General features: G+C 42.5%; 1 non-coding gene across 1 annotated transcript; it reads left to right on the plus strand.

The window, feature by feature from the left end:
* The first annotated feature begins 5,256 nt into the window (after positions 1–5,256).
* Positions 5,257–5,327, plus strand: Trnag-gcc (transfer RNA glycine (anticodon GCC)). Its single transcript has one exon. It is a non-coding gene; the product is annotated as a tRNA-Gly (tRNA).
* The last annotated feature ends 613 nt before the right edge of the window (positions 5,328–5,940 follow it).

The following is a 5,940-nucleotide window of genomic DNA, read 5'->3' on the forward strand; positions in this document are numbered from 1 at the left end:
CTACAGTTTGATGGCCCATGATAATAACAGGCAAAAAAGTTCTCCATCGGTGAAGGCGAGAAAAGGAATGAAATGTAGCCAAATTGAACAAACCTTATTGTCATTTGCTTGAACTAGTTTGGGGAACTCGTGTTGTTATGTCCTTTCGGCCGAAGACTAATTTCGAATGGTTCAAATGGCTCTAAGCAGTATGGGACTTAACATCTGAGGTCATCAGTCCCCTAGAGTTAGAACTTCTTAAACCTAACTAACCTAAGGACATCACACACATCCATACCCGAGGCAGGATTCGAACCTGCGACTGTAGCAGCAGCGCGGTTCCGGACTGAAGCGTCTAGAACCGCTCGGCCACAGCGGCCGGCGAAGACTAATTTGATGCAGCTTTCCACGCTAGTCCATTGTGTGCAAGACAAAAATGAGAGAAATTATAGCCAATCCAGAGGCATTACCGACATTCTTCCCACACGCCATTCTCGAGTACCCGCAGACCACGTGGGTCGTTCTTAACGCGTGCTCCCCACAGATGTGTACGGTAGTTCGTTTGGCGCCCTCCGTTCGATTCCGCCTTCGCTTCGTCACGTCCGTCAAATATACGGCACACAGCGATCGCGAGAAAACGGTTCGTTTCGTTCCGTACACGAGTTCACTGTTGTCTTGCGCTCACGCGATTGGATGACGGGCTTGTCACTGAGGACTGTACACCCCTCCGGGATCGGTATTCGAGTAGAACCATTATGCAAACACAATTATCGCAATCGATGGTTAATGGACATTGCACTCTGATTTCATTTTTGTTACTTGTTCATGTACTCGTTTGGCAGAATAAATAGATTTTCGGCAAATGTAGTCTTCAATTCCTGTTACGACACCTTCACCATAGCCTACATCCCGAACAAAGTGCGTGGGTGCTACAGTAAAGTCGGCTCACCTCACGACTGACATGTAAGCGGCGATATCTACACGTTCCCGCTTCATGTACAGTCTGTTGGAATATCGTAATTTTCCGTGCTGGCTGTGTATTTGAATTCTACGTAAATCGCTTCAGCTTACGTAGTTTGTTGAGGGGAAATTTGTAATCGAAAGGAAGAATATGACTTAATCTCGCGTCGATGATGCCGTCATTAGAGACGGAACACATACTCAGATTTAGGAAGGAAACTAGCTGTGTGTTTTTCAAACGAAAGCACCCATTCTCCTTAAGCGTTCATGTTAATATTTTATGGTAGTTCACCCAAAGAGATAGCATGCTGTATCTCTTTGAGTAGTCCGCCCCATTAGCTGAATGGTGCCGGCACGGTAACTCAGCGTGTTCGGTCAGAGAGCTGGTTGGCCTCTGTAATAAAAAACTGAGTGGAAGGATCAACAAACGAACTTTCACATGGTCGGCGCTTTGGATTGCCACGCACGGGGACCCGGGTTCGATTCCCGGCTGGGGTCGGAGATTTTTCTCCTCTCAGGGACTGGGTATTGTGCTGTTCTCATCATCATTTCAGCCCCATTGTCGACGAACAAATTTCCCAATGTGGCACTCAATAAGACTTGCACTTGGCGGCCGAACTTGGCCACTGTCACCATACGCTCCCTTTCCATTTCTTTGAGTTCACCGCTATGGTGTCAGAATAATGGCGAGTTGATGCTCATGGGAACGTATCTAGAATACATTTATGACCAGGGTGTATACGACCCGGGACAACCGGGAGATCCGGGAAAACCCCGGGAATTTTTTCATCTGGGAGAAAACTGGGAAAAACCTGGGAATATTTGAGAATTCCGAGATATTTTTTTGTTTTAGTTTTCAGTTAATTTTTTGTAATTTTGACTGGTAAGAAATAATACTCAAACAAAGGATATTACTGCATCCCACTACTGCAGAATAATATTGCAGTAATAAAACATGAACCAGAGAAAAAAAACGAAAATAAAACCTAAGTTGCGAAGGAAATGCGCCATGTCCACAACAGAACACAGTGCTCATACAAGCGTCTGCCAGAAACAAAATGTGTCAAAGGCTTTAGGAAGACTGTGCAATGCTTCATAACAACAAATTGCCTCTGATGAGCATGACGTCACAACTGTTTACATTTGATTCGTGTTAGCAGTTGCGAGTGGGCCCATGTGCATGCGCAGTTGAGTCGCGCATGTACCTTCTCCCGCTTCTGGCCACAAAGCAGCAAGAAGCAAGATGCTATCCAGAAAAAATTTTCTGGCGCGCGCAAGCTGCCATATTCACTGGGAGCAAACCGGGGTATCTGCCACGGCCGGCAATTTCAGTCAAGCATTAATCGCCTTGTAGAACAATGTTGCTACTTTTTGTCGGTTTGCTAAAGAAATATGGCTTTATTAATCTTTTCCGCTGAGGCAGTCAATTTATTTGAAATGAAGTGTTTAATTCCACACTATTGACTAGTTTCAACTGTTCGCTGCATTTCAAAAGAGCATGCTTTCATCTTCTAGCACGTATGGCATTATGCCATAATAAAGAACCAAAAATGAGATAGTACAGTATTTGTGTTCCAAGAAAATTTACAGCTGAATCTAGACGTACGAATATGCGCTTTAAACCGAATTATGCATTTTAGTATGGTTCACGAAATTCCTCTGATGTCATGTTTCTTTTATGGTATAATGTAAGATCTTTTAATGTTTTACACGTACGAACATACGAGCTTCCTGCGTCATGGTAGCTGGGCAAGCACGGTGACGCTATCTGGCGCTCTCTGGCAAGTGCTGATACCTCTTTCTACAGGTCGCAGGAAAATATTGCGAATGATTGATTGAAAAGCGTTACTTTCATAGTAAATTTCCTTTTATGCAAGATGAACTAAGTGCGAGAATGTGCGATGAATTTCTTATATCACAGAGCGTTTGACTCTCATTGAAAAATCAACTATTTGAGGACGACCATTTAGAAAAAAATTTGAGCCCAGAAGATAAGACATTTATGTCGGTATTAAAAATTTTACTGGCACGTTTGTGTGATGTATCTTAAAGTGTAATACGCGCAAAAAAGATTAACATTATATGTGAAAGCTCTGCTTTTCTTGTAGCAACACCATCAATATTGATTTACATCATTAACTTCCTATTTGCGTGTATGTGCTACTTAACAGTGATAATGCTATTAGCAGACTACATCACGCGTCCTAAGCTCTGAATATCCGCTGTATTGGCTGGCAAGATCAAGTGACATGAGCTATTACTAGCTTAGAAAAGCGCATCGCAATCTCGATTTCAATGCTTCAGAAAGTAACATGCGGTGTTTGGTGGAATTCAAATTTATACTTTCGTAATACAAAAATATGCAGTGTACATGGCCATTTTTCCGAGTTTCGTTTTCTAAACAGCTGAGAAATTCTATGCCGGTGTATAAAACCATTACCATTCAAAGGATTGATAAGTTTTACAGTTCCGAGGAAAAGTATACTGTCATTCAAATGTGTGTGAAATCTTATGGGACTTAAGTGCTAAGGTCATCTGTCCCTAAGCTTACACACTACTTAACCTAAATTATCCTAAGAACAAACACACACACGCATGCTCGAGGGAGGACTCGAACCTCTTCCGGGACCAGCCGCACAGTCCATGACTGCCTCGCCTTAAACCACTCGGCTAATCCCGCGCGGCCATCTGGGAGAAAGTGTGTTTTTAACCGGGAAATCCGGGAATTTTTTTTCCTTGTCCACATATGCACCCTGTATGTCTCACTGCTGCTGAGCGATACAGTCAATTTCAGAATGCGAGGTTTGTAAACATTAATTTCTACGTCCCGCAGGTCTGTTCGTAGGCCTAGACGTATCACAGTTATAGAACTCATTGTTCCGTGACTTATTTACTGTTCAGTTCCCGTAGACAACAAAGAAATCTAGTGCCTCTAAAGACGCCCGCAAGATTTCTATATCAGGTGAAATCATATTGTTTCACTGCCCAAACCGCGTTACTTAGTACCGCAGCGTTGTCGACATGATGCAGAACGAGAGTGAGATGAAAACCACCTATAGACCAAGAGAGAGGCGGGTGCTATGTGGGAATTTTAACTAGTGCGTGGTCTTGAGCAGGTCGCTAGCAGGCGGGAAACTTCGTGCCGTAGTGATTTGCAGATGTTCGTCGCCAACTGTGCAGTGTAATATTAATTTGTGTTGACTGCAATGTTGTCTGCTTTTTCGCGAGCTGTGTTTTGTTGCGTTATTTTCATTAGAGCTTTCCCGAAAGTGGGCGGTGATGCTGTTGTCGGCCCATAGGGAAGGTTACCTTCTACTCCAGTTTGGAAAAGGAAGTCAGGTATCAGGAGCTCGCAGACGCTCTAAATACAGGCTTGTACGTAGAGTTGGAGGCGGAGCTTGTTCCCCACCGCACCCCACGTCTTCCCGCAGGATACCAAATGCCGTTGGCCACAACCACCGTTATCGAGATACCAAATTATAGGTAGCGAGCGGCCCGGTCATACTTAACATTCCCCAGCCCAAGCGGACAAAGCCAGCAATACATTAGTTACAACGAAATGGCTCTGAGCACTATGGGACTTAACATCTGAGGTCATCAGCCCCCTAGAACTTAGAGCTACTTAAACCTAACTAACCTAAGGACATCACACACATCCATGCCCGAGGCAGGTTTCGAACCGCTTGGCCACACCGGCCGGCACATTAGTCACAACGCAGAAGTTACGTACAAGAGCCTGCACTTACGCAATATTGATGGAGTATGCGGCAATACTGCCGTGCATTGGCGGAATTTGACGAAAACCTCATTGCTGCCAGACATTGACCTAAAATAAATGCCTGTGTAAAACACCTTGCGTTAATGTTGATCAAGAATTTTGAAATGCAGGCTCATGTTGGTGTGAGTCTTGGACTTAAGTGTCGATGTCACAGTCGAATTAGTTTTCTACAAAAAGATTAGCTCAGTCCATACGTCATTCTGATTGTTACTCTTGTCTCAAACAGCTAAAGTGCTGCCATACGGGCCAACTCAAATATTTTAAATGCTCGGAATATTTTATTTAAAAACAAAAGGAAAAAATTAAATAAGAGTGTCGCATTTACTCATAACATATTGACAAAGTTTATGAAATGTAATTGCTACGATTAAGATGGACAATTGATATTTGGAAGTGCTAATAAGATACATATAAGTGTCACGGCGTATAGAAATGATAACTTCCAAAAGAAAAGCATCTCTTATATTAAAATTTGTGTGGCGAAGTATGTTAGTAGTTTTGTTTGGGATATATCAGGAAATAATATATGATGAATGTGAGCATCGGTGGTTCAGTGGTAGAATGCTCGCCTGCCACGCGGGCGGCCCGGGTTCGATTCCCGGCCGATGCATAGCTTTTTTTTTTATACATGTTTTGACGAAGTTAAAAGGCCGACAGAAAGCGTTAATTTTACAACAATTCTAAAGTGAGTACTATAAAACACCAATTTGACAGCTAGATTACAGTACACATTACAATAATAAGACAATCAATATTAGAATGCAGAGTAGTAAAATAGGAGATATGACTGAATACCCTTAGGTAGAGCTTTAAATAATTTTAGCGCCAGCATTGGGAAGGTGTTCTGAGTCTTAGTTAATCAACATTGTGGCCTGTCTGTACTGTCTTTGAGTGCTTTATTGATGAACTACATTTGTCTTACTGTAGGTCTCATGATTTGTCTTTGTGTGAACAAGACATTTTTTTCTGGAGATATTGTATTGTACTGTATTTATTGGTCCTGTTGTGTACAAAAACATCTTTTGCACAAGACATTGGAATGATCCTCATTGCTTTCTTTTGTAATAAAAGCATATTCTTACAGCCTTCAGAATAGCCCACAGTAAAGACCCATAGCTGACATGACTGTGGAACATTGCATAGTATACTGTTAGTAGGTACTTGTGTAGTACAACACTTTTTAGTTTCCTCATTAGGTATAAGACCCGTGAGTGTTTGAAACA

This window comes from Schistocerca nitens, chromosome 1 (genome assembly GCF_023898315.1).
Source record: "Schistocerca nitens isolate TAMUIC-IGC-003100 chromosome 1, iqSchNite1.1, whole genome shotgun sequence".
In the NCBI taxonomy this organism is placed as follows: domain Eukaryota; kingdom Metazoa; phylum Arthropoda; class Insecta; order Orthoptera; family Acrididae; genus Schistocerca; species Schistocerca nitens.